At 45.8% G+C, this 16,599-nt stretch overlaps 1 long non-coding RNA gene across 1 annotated transcript; it reads right to left on the bottom strand.

The window, feature by feature from the left end:
• Positions 1 to 370: 370 nt before the first annotated feature.
• Positions 371 to 16,066, bottom strand: LOC115292230. The gene is made up of 4 exons (XR_003908994.1): positions 15,989 to 16,066; positions 14,439 to 14,796; positions 12,884 to 13,081; positions 371 to 466 (listed from the first exon to the last, which is right to left on the bottom strand). It is a non-coding gene; the product is annotated as an uncharacterized LOC115292230 (long non-coding RNA).
• Between the last annotated feature and the right edge of the window lie 533 nt (positions 16,067 to 16,599).

The raw sequence follows: 16,599 nt of genomic DNA, 5'->3' as shown, positions 1-16,599 counted from the left end.
TAGCATCAGATCTTGATTGGTTGAATTTGTCCTATATGCAAAGAGATTTTAAACAAGAATATGACATTGTGAAATATGCAATTTAGAAATAACTTGGTGGTAGTATGTAAGAAGGATTCAGGAAGGCCAAGCAAAGGACCATCATCAATCAGAAACTTCTGTGGGTTTTTTGTTAAATTTTTTAATGTTTATTATTTTTGAGAGAGAGAGAGAGAAACCACAGTGGGGGGGGTGAGAGAGAGAGAGAGAGCGAGAGAGAGAGAGGGAGACACAGAATCTCAAACAAGCTTCAGGCTCTGAGTTGTCAGCACAAAGCCCAACACAGGACTCAAACTATGAACGGTGAGACCATTACCTGAGCCGAAGTCAGATGCTCCACCAACTGAGCCACTCAGGTGCCCCAGAAATTTCTGGTTTTAAAATGGGAAAGTAAAGATGGTGATTCTCCCCCTTCTTCTCTCAGGAACTTCTCAAAAGCAAAACAAAAAGAAAAAGAAAATAAGAAATAAAGATGTAAAATTTATTATCTGCAAAACTAGTAGATATATATTACTCCAAAATAGGATAAATAATAATGAATTGTCATCAAAGTCATGATGTGGCTGGATTAGAGGGGGACAAGAAAGGCTATTTGGGCATAGAGGTCCCGGACAATGCTGGCAGAGCACAGTTCTGCAAACCATGCCTCACCATAAAAGACAAACCAACAATCCCTTACCTGAAACAGTGGGATCAGGTGAGTGAGCAGATAGTGTAAGATTCTCTGAACCCAGACTGGCACCACATTTCAAGAAGGAGGAAGGAACATGTTGAATAAGGAATCACATGAGAGTCTGTATTTGTAGGGAGCAGTCTGGTTAATGAGGCAGCGGTAATGAGTCTGGTTATAAGATGGCACACGGTATGTCATTCTGATTGACCAGCCATTAAAAGAATGTATTCGTATCTATGATCTTGTGTCATAGGGAGTATTCCTGGTAGCCTGAAACCCACTTCTGTCTACTCCCTACAAAAGTCTCTTAAAAATAGATAGTCCAGGAATATTTCACCTGGACAAAGATGAGTCACTATCAAACAGAAACAAAACATAATCTCTCCAAAGATATTACAAAAAAAAAAATTTAAGTGAGGAAGGATCAGGAGAAAAAAATTGTTAGAATAGTAACCCCCAACTGAAAATATTGCCATAAAATGATAAAACATCTGACTTAATAGAGCACCATAAATTAACGAAGAGCCTGAAGAAATTGCTTGTTTTGAAACAGAGATAGAACACAAATCAGAGACACATTAACCAAGAAAAGGTATTCTGAGATAAGAAAAGATAAGAAACCTGTGCTTATAGAACCAAGGTTGGAAGTGAAAGAAGAACATAAAACCACAACAGAATGGAGGCACACAGAAGAGACAGCACAGTTTTGGAAAAAGAGCAGAGGACAATGGAACGGGATAGACTACCATGGGTAAAATGTTATGGAAATACATCAGAATTCATGTGGAAAAGCAGGAAGAAATGACAGACATGGAAGAGAAAAGAGAGTAGGAATACACATAATGAGTGTCTCTAAGGAGCAGTTGGGAATACTTTAAAAATAAAATTTTAAGAAGGATTTTCAGCTGATTAGAAGACTCCAGGCTACTAAACTAAAGTGGTATCCTAAGAAAATCTGACACAGAACAATCAGTAACAAATTAAAATATCCATATAATTTCTGGATTTTTAATATAAAGAATATTCAGAATAGTAAGGCAAAACAATCAAGTTGCCAATATTATCACAAAAGCCCAGACTTGTACAAATTAGCCTTCAACACTAGAAGACAATGAGCAATTTCAGCAAAGTCTCCAAAAATAGGAGATATGGGCCAATATGGTTTTTTACTCAAAAAACTACCCTTCCATTATAAAGGCAATGGGTATTTTTTAACATAAAAGGACTCAAGAAGTTTAGCTCCAGTGGGAAACTCCACTTGAGGAAGAGTGCTAGAGGACTGAGTTCAGGCGAAGGCAAGAAGCATGCAGTGTAAGATGCAGGTGTTGGAAGTGAATGGTGAGCTGGTGTAATGGTCAGAACACGTGTAGAACTCATTGCAAATGTTACAATGTGAAATTCTACAACTAGCAAATGATGGGAAGGAAGGGGAGGAAATGTCAACTGATGCTCTCCCTCACCTCCTTACTTTTATAGCTGGAAATCAGGAGACGCTGTGTAAACATGACAAATCAATGAACACACACCTTAGTGAGAGAAAAGTGATATTCTCAAGTAAAATTGGGTAGTAAAGGCTATAGTGAAAATTGGTAATTAGATCATTGTGCACAACAGGGAACCATCAGAGAAAAAGGTTAATTGATTTCTTTAAAATTATAGTGGAAAAAGAGATCATTTACAATATCAACACAGAAAATATTTAGAAACTTAATAATGGATGTGTAAGAAATATATGAATAAAACTTAAAATTTAGTGAGAACACAAAATAAGGTTTAAACAAATACAAAGGAATACCACATTCAGAGACTGATAAATTCAATATTATTTTAAATCAAATTTTCTTTCTCTTCCTTTCTTTCTCTCTTTCTCTCCTTTATTGAGAGTGAGAGTGTACATGAGCAGGGGAGGGGCAGAGAGAGAGAGAGAGAGAGAGAGAGAGAGAATCCCAAACAGGCTCCATGTTGTCAGCACAGAGCCCAATGCATGGCTCGATACCACAAACCATGAGATCATGACCTGAGCCAAAATCAAGAGTTGGATGCTTAACCAGCTGAGCCACCCAGGCACCCCTAAGTCAGATTTCCTAAATCTGATTTAATCTATCATCTACCTGTCATCTATCATCCTTGTAGCTAACTTACTATCTCATAAACCCAACAAAGAAAACCAAAAGGACTTTTATTAATTAGAAAAGCAGATTCACTCAGAGCAAACCTAAAATCTTCACACAGACAGCCCTGACTTGGCTACTCTCCCCCTCCTCACCTGCCTCCTGCCCCTCCCACCCTGGGCCTTGGTACCCTCTTCTGGAATGTTCTTCCCTCACAGATGAGCATGGCCCCATACCCCTGACCTTGTCCCATATTCTCCATTGCATTTAACATCCTATGAACTATTTGAATTCATTTTCTAGAGCTGCCATGACAAAATCCCACAGACTGCGGGACTTCAACAATAGGAATGTATTTCTCACAGTTCCAGAAATTAGAAATCCAAAACCAAGGTGTCGTAGGATTGGTTTCTCCTGAGACTGCTCTTTGTCTTGTAGATGGCCACTTTCTGGCGGGGTCCTCACACGGCCTTCCCTCTGTGAGCTCCTCTCTCTTCCGGCGGCCACATTTCCTCTCCCCATGAGGATACCACTCCTACTGGGTTAGGCCCACTCTAATGGCCTCATTTTAACTTAATCACCTTTTTAAAGGTCCCCATCTCCACACACAGTCACATTCTGAGGTCCTGGGGGTTAGGATTTCAACATACGGATTCTGGGGGAGGCCATTCATCCCACAACACTATTTTATGATTTCCTCATCCATGCTTTTATTCCTGTCTCTCTGTCTCCCACACACTAGATGTAAGCTCTGTGCTGGCAGACATTTTTGTCCTTTGTGTGCTTTGCTGTATCCCCAGTGCTTAGCACTGTGTTTGGAAGATAGAGGAAACCAGAAACTCAATAAACATTTGTTGAAGGGATATATCATTCCTTTTTTCTTAACTCATCAACAGAGCTGCCCAGTAGATTTAAAGTTAAGTTATTGCTTTTGTTTATTTCCCTTATAATAAAAAAAATATTCTCTAAACCTTATTTTCAAAAGCGTCAGACCCCAAAATTTGGGGCTCAGAGTCATGCCATGCTGGCCGCCAAACGAGTCTTCAAGATCACTCTTAGATCTTTCCCACTGTGTCTTGAAATCTGAGCCTTTCTTTACACCTGCCAGTTCATCTCTGGAAATGGTGGGTCTGACCTCATCAGCAGGGCAGTGGCCAGGTTCCTGCCACCGGATGTTGGAGAAACCAGACACTGACTTCCTGGATTGCCTGCCTCCAGGTTTTCCAGAATTCTCCAAGGTTATTGGAGCTGGGAAGATGCCATTAGTTGGCATACCTGTAAGTCTAGCTTTGGCTAGGCCTGCTCCTCTCTATGGTTGCCAGATATCAAAGTCTGATGCCAGAGATGCTCTTTACCCACACACCTGCTGCTGGAGCCCACACGGTTTTCAGGACACATGACGCCCTCTTGATAGAGTGTGGAGGCAGGATACTTCTTCCGACATTCTCCCTGAAAACCCCAGTGCGCACCTGACCACCATCAGCTTCTTTCTGCAGCACTGTGAAACTGGGAGCAGGGAAGCAGATGCGTCAGAAGCGGTACCATAAGCATGGTCATACCCCAGTTGCAGCGCTGGAGCTAGGAGTGACTCATTTTCCCCTTCAAGGGAGCCCCTGATGTTCACACGTCGGTAAGACTTCATCGGTGTGGGCAGGCCGAGGGTGTGGGAAAGGACCGTGCATTCCGGAGCTGCCTCCGCCTGCCTCCAGGCTTCCTCTTGGCCCTCAGGGTCTGGGAGCCTCTGCCCCCCACCTTCATCTGCCCTTCCCGGAGGCCAGGCCTGTGTGGAGAGAGGGGAGGGTCTCCTTCCTTTCAGGGCACCACAGAGGGCCTGTGTGGCTCCCACCAGAGCACCCCAACTACACTGAGCTCAGCGAGCATTCTTGGAGAAGACCAAGCTTCCCCAGAACAGGGAGTCCTACCAAAAACAAAAACAAACAGCAAAACAACGTTGGCTCTTATCCTGACGGCCAGAGGAGAGAGAGGATGAGGAGCGGGAGAAGGGAGGATCTCACAGTCTCTTACAGACGAGGGAGATTCTACTCTCTGAAGCTGGGGGGCCCCTCCAGCCAGCCAGGTAGACTCTGAACCTCCTGGAGCCAGATGGTGCGCTCCAGAATATATTTGCATATGTTTACATATATTACATGTTACCTATGTTTTACAGAGAGAGAGAGAGAGAGACGGTTAGAAATGATGTGAACAAAACCAAGCTGCTTTAAATGACAATTTGTCAGAAACAAATGTCCCAGTCTCTGGTTTGCCCAGTCTTGGAAATTTTTGTGCACTACGCATTAGTTTTATCATGAGTTTTATCATCTTACGGGTTTTAGCAATTTTTGTTAGCTTTTCAGAATTCCAAAGTGTTTTCCTGTCTTAATTTCCCCTTTGCTCTTTTATTTTTCATTTCCCTGTGCTAGCTTTAATGAGAGCAATTTTTAAACTTATTTTTTTCATGTTTATTTATTTTGGAGAGAAAGAGTGAGCAGGGGAGGAGCAGAGAGAGGGGGGACAGAGGATCTGAAGCAGGCTCTGTGCCGACAGGAGAAAACCCAATGTGGGACTTGAACCCACGAACTGTGAGATCATGACCTGAGCCAGAGTCAGATGCTTAACCAACTGAACCACCCAGGTGCCCCAGAGCAATATTTTTTTAAAGATACAAACCAAGCATCCAATAAAAGAAAATGCATAAGATAAATCATCACTGGTCACAAAAGAGCATAAATAGTAAGACCGTCACTTTTACTTAAATATAATAAATATATACAGAACAGAGTCCAACAGAATATGCATGAGAGTCCTCCTGGGCGGGCTGGGTTACAGGTGGTTCTCAGGTTTCCTTTCAATCTAAATTTTTGGATATTTTTCCTATGTCAAGCATGAATTGCTCTTGGGATAAGAAAAAAAAATGGAAGAAATAAAACAAACAAAAAAATGAAAAGAAGGATCTGGGATATATTCAGGCTATGTTTAATACTTAAAATTTTTTTAAGGTTTATTTATTTTTGAGAATGAGAGCAAAAGAGAACATGAGTGGGGGAGGAACAGAGGGAGAGGGAGACACAGAATTGGAAGCAGGCTCCAGGCTCTGAGCTGTCAGCACAGTGCCCTATGCAGGGATTGAACCCACCAACCATGAGATCATGACCTGAGCCGAAGCTGGACGCCCAACTGACTGAGCCACCCAGGGGCTCAAGGTTATGTTTAATATTTTAGCCCCAGTTTGGGCAGCAATACTCACTCAGGCAATATTTTCCTAGATTTTTCAATTTTGAAAATTGGTAACAAATAAAATAAAATTTCAAACTGTCCATTCCTAGCACTTCCTCTAAGTAAACTGTACATATAATTTATCAATCTCTAGAACATGTGTTTTTAAGATTTTTATTTTTTTAAGTAATCTCTCAATTGGGGCTTGAACTCACAACCCTAAAACCAGGAGTCAAACAGACCTCAGGCTCCCATCTATAAAAACACTTTCTAAATCCCATGCTGCTGGGCCTGAATGCTGTTTCCAGACAGGAGAACAGGGCAGCTGGGTTGTAGGAAAATGGACGTGGTATTTTGAGTTGAGCCCCCCTCATGCAAGCTTGCTCTGCCCCACCTGCTGTGTGCTGCACCCCACAATTGTGAGCACCCTCCAGCTCCTGCAAAGGGGAAACAATATACTGTCTGACGCAGCCACTCCCGAGACGGAATGAGATCAGTCATCTGAAGTCATCAGTCAGAGGCTAGAACGCAATTTTAAACAAGAACTATTGTGAGTTGCAGGGGGGTGAGGGGAGTGCCCTCTATGGTCTATTTATTTTGACCTAAATGTTATTCCAAGCTACTCTTTATTTCCAGCACTTTGCTTTAGGGTACATTAGCATCTTTTAATGTTTTTATTGTTTTTTACAATAATACAACTTAATTCTGGGGGAACGGGGAGAGGGGAAGGGAGAGTGGAAGAGAGTTTAAAATGATTCATGCTTTTTTAATACATATAAAAGTTAGGAGAGTATGAAGAAGGGAGTATAAGTGGCCTGAAATCCCAATCAGATGTTTAATATCTTTTCTGACACTGAACATATCTATACATACATTGTCTGAGCGAGCGGTACCACAGAATGTATGCTGATCAGTGCCTGCTTTACTCATTCAATAAGCAATCAGGGACATTCTCCACATCTGTATGTAAATGTGTGCATATACATTTAAATACATTCCTGTTTTCTATGGCTTCAAGAAATAGCATCCTAAGACTATATCATGACTTATTTAGTAAATCTCCTATTGACACACATTTACATTGATTCCACCTTTCCACTATTATGCGCAATAACATGATGAATATTTGGACATATTTTTTGTGAACTGTCCAGTGTATTCCTTTGGATGAATTCCTAGAATTGGTACTGCTATGTCAAACGGTATGCATATTTTAAAACTTTGTTTTAATGTTTGTTTATTTTTGAGAGAGAGAGAGAGAGAAAGAGAGAGACCGAGACAGAGCATGAGTGGGGGAGGAGCAGAGAAAGAAGGAGACATAGAATCCGAAGCAGGTTCCAAGCTTCTGTTAGCAGAGAGCCCATGCGGGGCTCGAATTCACAAACTGTGAGATCATAACCTGAGCCCAAGTTGGATGCTTAACCAACTGAGCCACTCAGGCACTCCTAATGATGTGCATATTTTAAATATATGTATTGTCAAAGGCTCCATAGGAAAATTTGCATGAATTCATAGTCCCACCTGGAGAGCATTAATGTAGGTCTCTCTCCATCTACCCCCCAAGTTAGGTCTCATCAAGCTTTTCCAACATAGCCAGTCTAAATCTAGAGAGGTTGAAATTTTTTTATAAATCAAATATTTCAATTTCTGTATCTGTGGGTGTTGCTTCTTCCCATCCACAGCAAAATGTCCCAGCCACAGGAGCAACTAAAGCCCCAAACCAAATCATGCCACCACATCTAACCACAACCATGAAATCCATAAAATACCTACAACAGTCATAAATACATTTGCATAACTTAGATGGATAGAAGGATACAACTATCCTTTAGGTAATAAAGAACACTTACACATCAGGAGCAAAATTTCCTTGATGTTAAAGAGAAATTATTATACACCACTGTTTCCTACATGAATATATAAATTTAATTTAATTCAATCAAAATCCAAGTGAGCTTTGTAAAACCGGCTTGAGTGTCATTTCTTTTAGTTCGTTGGGAACTAGATAGTCCTATGACCCTAGCTAGGAGCACAGTTGAAAAAGAGGGGAATGAGATTTTTTAAGAGAATGATATATTTTAAGAGAACAGCTACAGTATAGAAGTTAATCAGTGAGGAAGGGTGCAGAAAGAGATGCTTTAGTGAAAATGAAAGGAACAGAAATCGAACCATGTAGGTGAGAATTTAGCATTTTAAAACAAAGGGGGAAATTCAGATGTGTTAATCACTAGTTTGAGGAAACCAAGTAAACATCTGACTGGAAAAATAAAATGGATCCCCAAAGCATTCCTTCTATCAAAATATACTCTAATTATCAGAGAGGTTCAACTGTAAAGAAAAAATCAATTAAAATACCTTTTATGATCTTGATGTAGGGTAGAATGTTCTAAGAATATCAGGAACCAAAGAAAAAGACAGAGAAGTTGGGCAATGTGAAATTTCAGACACTTGTTTATAACACATTTAAGCAGATTTTAAGCTGCTCTACTGAAGCAAGCAGTGTCTATGAGCAGGATCATCAAGAAGAAAATAGACCAATATACAGAACAGGGGCTCCTGGGGAGCTCAGCACGTTAAACATCCAACTATTGGTTTCTGCTCAGGTCTTAATCTCATGATTTTGTGGGTTCAAGCCCCATGCCAGGCTCCATGCTGACAGTGTGGAGCCTGCTTGGGATTCTCTGTCTTCCTCTCTCTGTGCCCCTCCCAAACAATATACAGACCAGATATAAGAACTCAGAAAGGTGACCATTGTGAACTTCTTTTTTATTGAGAGAGAGAGAGTGAGCAAACATGTGCAGGGGAGGGACAGAGGAAGAGGGAGGGAGAGAGAGAGAGAGAGAAAGGGAGTGAGTGAATCTTAAGCAGGCTCTGTGCTCACCTCAGGACTCGATCCCATGACCCTGGGATCATGACCTGAGTGAGACACTCAATGGACTGAGCCCCCCAGGAGCACCAAGAGACTATTTTTATGGGGACACAGAACCCTATGCATCAATAGAACCATAATGTATAATCATAATGAATTATTTAATTGATTTCAACAAGAAATTAACAAGTAATTTCAACAAGAAAAAAGTTGAATTAGCATACAGTGGTGTCTATTTAAGAAGAAATGGGAATAAAACTGTAACCCTTTCAGTTTTTTATACAAAAATGTTACGACTAAGTCTTTGATAAGTTAAAGTTAAGTCTAAGTCTAAGTTAATTCTCCGGGATAGATATCCACCTATTCCCAAATCTTTGACATCCTGAGTTACTTATTTCCTAATGTTTCTGGAAAGGCAAACGAACACAAATAGTGAATAAAGCAAGAGCAGAGACCACACATCCCTTTTCTGTTGTATCATTCTTAGTGTTACACAGAATTCTAGCATTTCAGGAAAGAGGCGTCATTGAAGGTATGTGAGTTATGCTGAACTTCCTAAGCCCCAATCACACTAGGCTTTTGTTAGTAAGTCCTGCTCCCACTGCTTATGATCCTGTCACACGGTAGGGTGACAAGCGCAGGTGTCATTTATACAATGTGGAACAGCTGCACTGGCCCGGCCGACTGCATAGCTTGTGGCCAGCACACCACCCTAATATATCTCTAGGGAGCCCTGCCTTTAGGTATCAGATCTCAGTACGACTTACAGAAGGAGCGTCAGAGCTGAAGCACGAAGACCTCAGAAGCCTCCTAACATGGAGGCGGAGGCTTCACGGCTCCATCTGGAGGTCCCGGCTGTGCCAAGAAGCTTGCCACCATGACCTCTTCTAATCCTCAAATAATCCTGTGAGGGAGCTATTGTTATCATAGAAGAACTATTAACTGTATCCTTCTTTTGAGAATTTAGAAATCAAGAAACAGAAAGATTGAGTGGCTTGCCGGGGGTCTCAAAGCTAGAAATGACAGAGCCAGACTTCACATGCATAGTGGCCATTCCGATCATGTCGCTCCCACTCCCACTCCCCATAATGGGACCTGGCAGGTCAGCCCCTTCTCTGAGCCTCAGCAGGGGTTATGGGACAACCCCTGGGGGTTCTCAAATCCCCATCGGTTGGTTCACACTCTGGTCTGGCTTCCCACAGAAGTCTGGGAAGGGGGCGCGGATTGGGTGTGAAGCCTGAGTTGTCAGGAAGCCAGGAAGGGTCAAGGAGAATGTCCGCCCCCCCACACACACACCTGTGTTTATTAAGATGCAAACAAGACTGTTCCTCTTTTATCTTATTTTGCCCAATAAAATTGTTCAGGGGGAAACAAAAGACTGTTTGAATTCACCCAGGGACAAACCACTCTCCTCACTGCGGCATCTTGGCTTGAAGATGGAAAGAGGCTACTTCACAAAGTAGACTGGGAAAAGTTTTTAAAAATCGCCTACTTTCCACCTTGCAGGAAGTCTTTAGGCTGTCCAGGCTCTGACTTAGTCTGCCCTGGAAGTGCTGATCTGCAGAGGACACTCAGAATTAGGGTGCTGCCCTCCGTTTTCCTCGAGGAGACTTGGCTAGGGCAGGAGAGGAACAGAGCCGAAATGGAGTTCCGGCAGGATGTTAATATTCGGTTTCCCTCTGGGCAGGAACAGGTCCCCAGGCAGCAGGTGACAACAACTGAGGATCTCAAAACAGCCCGCCAAAAGTTCTCCAGCCCCCGCGGTGCCCTTGAAGATTAAATTCTGAACCCCAAGGTCCACACAATGCATTCAGGCACTGATCAAATATCATTGAAATGTCAGTCTTTTCTGACACGTTTCATTGCCTAGATAACCTTTCTCGAATTTAGGGTGATAAAGACTGTCAATTTTAGAATGACTTCCACATTTATATCTTCAGCCCCAGCCACCCCAGTGAACTCCAGACTCAAGCACATCTTTTCTGGACACGGTCCCGAGAACCTTGCTCCTGGTGTCTGAAAGTAAACTTGGGACTCTGCCTCTCCCCAGCTCGCCCCGCCCCTGGCGGCCACATCTCAGGACGGAAGCCACCACTCCTGCAGATGGGCACGACAAAAAAAATAGTTTTCTAATCCCTGTTACCCTGCGTTCTCCATCGGCAGGCGCCGTTGCCTCTACCTGTAAAATAAACCCTGAATCAGACGTTCACCTGCCACTGCCATCACTCCCTGGGCTGCTGTAGTTATCGTTGTCCCTGCTCTCTGGGCTGACACAGGGGCCACTGCTGTCCACCTCCCACACAGCAGGCACAGTGAGATCCTGTCACTTCCCTCCTCAAAACTTTGAAATGGCCTCCCAGCCCTCTTCAGATCTCAAGTACTGAGCATGGTCTGTAGGGACTGTGAGACTGGCTCATAGCTACCTCTGCCCCCGCCTCCCGCCTCTCTACCTCAGTTGCTCTGCTCCAGCCACACCGGCCACCAGGCTTTCCTCAAGGATACCCTAGTAGTCTACACTGTGTTCTCCCCAAATTTACATGTTGAAGTCCTAGCCCCCAATACTTCATAATGTGAGCACTTACAGTCTTTGAAGAGGGAATTAAGATGAGGCCATCGGGGTGGGTGCTAACCCAGTATGGCTGGTGTCCTTCTAAGAGGAGGTTAGGACACTGACACATTCATAAAGAAGAGCATTTGCAGACTCAGGGGCAAGATGGTCATCTACAAGCCAAGGAGAGTGACCTAGAGCAGATCCTGCCCTCAGTGCCCCCGGAAGGAAACAGCCCTGTCAATGCTGCGGTCCCGGACCTCCACCAGAACTTCGAGAGACTACATTTCTGTTGTTTAAGCGCCCCAGTCTCTGGGGCTTTGTTATGCAGCTCTGCTAGCTAATACAGATGCCGTCACTCAGGAGCCCCGCACTCAGCTCAGAGCCCTGGCCTTGGCTCTGGGCAAAAGCAAATCCTTCAGGAAGGGTCTGTAGTACAACAGTGTATGCAACATGAAGGGGGTGCTGCATAAGGATGCCTTCTTTCCGGGGGCCGTGAAACATGCTCACACCACTGCCCCAGGCTCTCCTGAAAATTCTCCCGGGAACTGCTATCCTGCCTCCATCCTTCTTACCCCCAAATGCTTTCCACAAGTTCTATAGTGACAGACAAACATTATTTGAGTCTTTAATCCAGAAACACCCCGGAGCTAGTCTACAAAGTATAAGGGTTCTTGCAAGACAAACTTCCAAACTATGAGTAGAGTCCGTCCCTTACAGATGGGGAGACTGGGACAGACCCCAGAACCGTCGGGAGACAAGATGACCAGGAATCAGGCATGGCTTGAACTGGGAGGTGAGAGAGAGAAGGGCACTGATGGGGACTCATACCCAGGTGGGTGGGCACATCCTCTGTGACGCCTGGGGCTTCAGTGAGGGGGGTTGGGGGAGGGGGCAAGAGGTGGTGGAAGCAAGAGGCTGGCTCAGTATGGGGCGTGCTGTTAGAGCGGTCTGTGGACAAGATGAAAATCACCAGTCATGCTGGAAAGAAGGTCTGAGACCGTACAGATGGGAGTTTTCTGGAGTTTCTGGAGCACCCTGGGGGCCGAAATGTATACACCTTGTGCTGCAGGACGAAAGTCTCCTGTCCTTGACCACGTGCGTACAGTAGCGACCCCCTAGACTTCCCTCCTTCTAACTGCCGGTGTGCATTTAGGGAGGAATTCTCCATTTATTGACATAAGTTCATGGGATCTTGAGGCGCCAGGGGGCTCAGTCATTTGCGTGTCTGACTCGATTTCGGCTCAGGTTACAATCTCAGGGTTTGTGGGTTCGAGCCCCTTGTTGGGCTCTGCACTGACAGCACCATGGAACCTGTGTGGGTCTCATGCCCTCCGCTTCCCTCTCTTTCTGCCCCTCCCCCTCACACACACCCTCTCTTTCTCTGAAAATACATACACAAACGTTCTAAAAAACTCATGGGAACTTACGTGTCATGTGCCTGTACACCCAGGATCCTCTGTCATATCGTTCTGCTCATTTCCTTCAGGACACTCAGCCCGCACCTGAAACGGTCCTGCTGATGCATCTCCTGGTTCAGTCTTGCTTCCACAGGCTCCAGGTTCCGTGAGGCCAAGGGCTGCGGTTCCAGCTGTGACCATCTGCCTGCTCGAGGCGCCGCGTCCCTGCTGAAGTTCCACATTCACATTACATGGCTCTACCCTGCAATTCTGTGAAGGCATGTCCCCCAGTCTCCGCGGGCCAGCCCCACGAGCTTTCCAAGATAAAAGCAAGTCTAAAACATTGAGGATTAGAGCCATTTAGCAACTTTCCATTTGTCCCACTGAAGTTTGGACTCAAATGTTTAAAACTGTGAGCACAGACCAAGCCTTCCGTGTGGGGAGCCCCAATCTCCTGGAGCAGACAAGTGGACAGCACCCTCCTGGGCGCAGAGCCCAGCCTGTCCCTCACCGTCTGAACAGACCACTTCCCCTAGTTACTATAAACAGTAGTAACGAGTCACCACCGCAGGGGGGCGGTGCTAGCACAGGTCTGACACAGGGCAGGCTGGAGCTGCCTGAGTGTCTGCTACTGTCATTGCTATGACGTCGTCCTTGCTGCTGTCACCTGCTGTAAGCCCCGTGGCCGTTTTAAACAGAATTTGACTTCATCCTTCTGTGGTTTTCGCCTCTCTCCCTGCATTTAGGAGCTAAGTGGGAATAGCCTATTCTGGAAAAGTCTCTCAGGCATCCCTCATCCCACTGGAGAGTCCCTGGAGACGGTCTCTCTCAGCTACCTGTCCTGCTCAGGGCTTTCCTCTGCCACAATTTCGGCCACTTCCACAAGCCGTATCCTGCTGTTCCCTGGAACAGAGTGTGCACCAGGCACAGCCTCCCCCCCGAGCTCCAACCCTTCCAAAGCGGGGGGATTAGGGGAAAACGAATAGTTGTTTTACATCCATGTTTTTAAAGGGTAGGTTTTATTATTATTCAGGAATGATGAGGTCAACCGGTCAGGAGATAACTGCCATTGTAAACGGAGTTTTATTACGGTTCCCAAAAGGAGGAGGGCATACTGTGCCATGAGGGACCACGTGCGGAGCAGGGCCGGGCAGAGGGCGCAGGGGACTGTGGGCACGGGCTTTTGTTGGGGTTTCACGGGAAGGAGCAGGGGAGGTGGACACGGGTTTAGGACTGAGTGGTCTGAATAACCAGCGGGCTCCGGTGCGTGGGGGCTGCCCCTCCTTGTCTGGCCCCCGCCCTGGGGTGATACAGCAGGTGAGCAGGGACCCCGAGTGTGAGAGTCTGATGGTGGAAGTGGTTGGGCTGAGGGCACTGGTCTGGTGGGCTCGCACATGAAAGCGTTTGGAGTAGTTCCCGATCTCTAGGAATCAGCTGCCCCTGGGGGACAGGCCGTCCAGCATCAGCCGGGCCCCAGGGGTCCAAGCAGCAGAATGCAGGAACTAGACAGCATGTTGTCGCCGTCCCCAAGTTATGAGGGGGAAAGCACGTTTCCTCCTGTGTGTGAGGGCAGGAGACCACCCACCTTCCTGCAGCGGCTCGCCAGGCTCCTGGCAAAGCACAGCCTTCTCCGCCTTCCCGACTCCGCGGTCCTGCCGTACAAGTCGGGACTCCTGTGTGTGCCATCGGGTGATGCGTCGGACTCTCTGCTCACCCCCAGAGGTGACACGCAAGGTCTGAGCCCAGTAAATGAGTAAGCCCTTCTCTGTTCTCAGTGTTGACTCCAAGTCACTGTTTCGAGGAAATTTATGGAGTCCCTGCACTGGGCCAAGTACAAGCAAGGTCACGCATGCCTTCCTCCGTCTCCTGAGCCAGAGAACAGGGCTCGCTCTTCCTGGGGGTCGAATGCCTACTGTTGCACCGAAGGTCATAGGGAAATATTACTGAAAAATAAACCACAGTAGAAAGCTGTATGAGTTGACAGTTCAGAACTACTCGTATTCAAATACAGGAACACATTGATTGGATTACAAAATGTGGGGACCTCACGGCCAGATTATGAGCAGCATTCGGCCAGGTGGGGGGAGAGTTGCAGAGGGTCGAGGTGGAAGCAAGGCAACTCTGGGGCTCAAAAGAGACAACCCACATCTTGATGGTGATGTGGGTTACATAGGTGAATGCGTCTCTCAAGACTCATCCTACTGGACACTCAAGATCTGTGCTTTTCATGTTCTGTAAATCATGTTTCAATCAAAACCTGCCAAATACAAAGTATGAGCTTTGTAAAAATGTCCAGTATGTCTAAAAGTTAAAAAAGAATAAATAAATAGACCAGGAGGAACCACGGGAGAGGGAGTCAAGGATCACTTCTATTGGACTTCTTGACAAAATCTCTGGAGAATTCAAGAACGTTGTAATGTGCAATACAAATGCAAACTTTCCTGCTACCTTTGTTCTGCCTGGCAGGACATGTCTGTGTGGCAAGAACTCATCAGTGTTCTTGGCTTCAGACTCCTCAGCCCATCCAGCCTGGGGCAGGAACACAGATCAGTGGTGAAGTCGTGTGTGCAGCTCCCAGATGCCAAGTGCACACTGACAATGGGTGTAGAGGGGAAAGTGGCGTCTTGTCTGGGTTTACCTGCCCAGAGACATAGTGGAAGGTGATGACCTGCAGTCTGCCCCAGGGACAGCCTGGATGGAGTGGGCGGCAGAGGTTAACGCCAAAGCCAAGGACTTATGACACGGACTTTCCCTTAAGCTGGACACACCTGAGTCAGCACAGGTTTGCTCCGAGAACCTGCCCCTGAGGAGCCACACCGCGCCTTCTCCTGAGCCCCTGAGCCCCTCTCTGCTTGGGTATTTCTGTGTAGGAACCCCCAGCAGCCAGCAAGTAGAGAAAGCCCTCTCCCAAGCAGGATGGGGTAGAGCATTCCAGAACAGTAACACTGAGCTTCACCATTTAAAACACTCCCTTGTGTCATCTCATTTCCTTCCCTACACAAACAGGGAGGGAAAGACAAGCCCGGGCCCTGCTTCCGAGGAGACCGCAGGGTCCCAGGGAGGAACAGTAGGTCACCTGCCAGCACTGTGGGGCTTCATTTGCCTCCTGCACACCCACCTCCTCCAAGCACTCACCTCCACCTCAGACTGGCACGTGAGACACAGGAGGTGACCCAGGTGGCTCTCCTAACTTGTCTGGAACCAGCGTCTGCACACGCTCAGTGCTACAGATCACTATGCATGTCACGTTCTGTTCCTGAGACAAAACAGGCCAAGGGGGAGCTGGGGAAAGAGGAGGGAGAGAGGGAGGGAAGAGAGAGAAGCAAGAGCAATGAAAAGCTACCATCACTGTGCTTACACCTCACAGTGTAAAATAATAAGAAAACCACTCAGCCTCAGCTCAGGTTATGATCCCACGCTGATAGCACGGAGCCTGCTTGGAATTCTCGCTCTCTGTCCCTCCCCAGCTCACACATGCTCCTGTTCTCTCGCTCTCTCTCTCCATCTCAAAATAAATAAATAAATATTTTTTTAAAAATAGTAAGACTCCAGGATTGTTCAAGGGACCTTCAGCACAAACTGAAACACCAATGGGCGATCAGGAACGTATGTCCCCAGAGGGAATGACTCTTGTGAGTGAGGGGAGCTGCTTCCATACGCACAATCAAGGTTCCAGTATTACCTATTTTGACAAATGAAAACATTTTTTGGGGGGTTTTGTTTTTGTATTACAACCTTCAAGGAGG

Source organism: Suricata suricatta, chromosome 1 (assembly GCF_006229205.1).
Source record: "Suricata suricatta isolate VVHF042 chromosome 1, meerkat_22Aug2017_6uvM2_HiC, whole genome shotgun sequence".
Classification (NCBI taxonomy): Eukaryota; Metazoa; Chordata; class Mammalia; order Carnivora; family Herpestidae; genus Suricata; species Suricata suricatta.
This window is presented reverse-complemented; position numbering and strand designations above follow the sequence as displayed.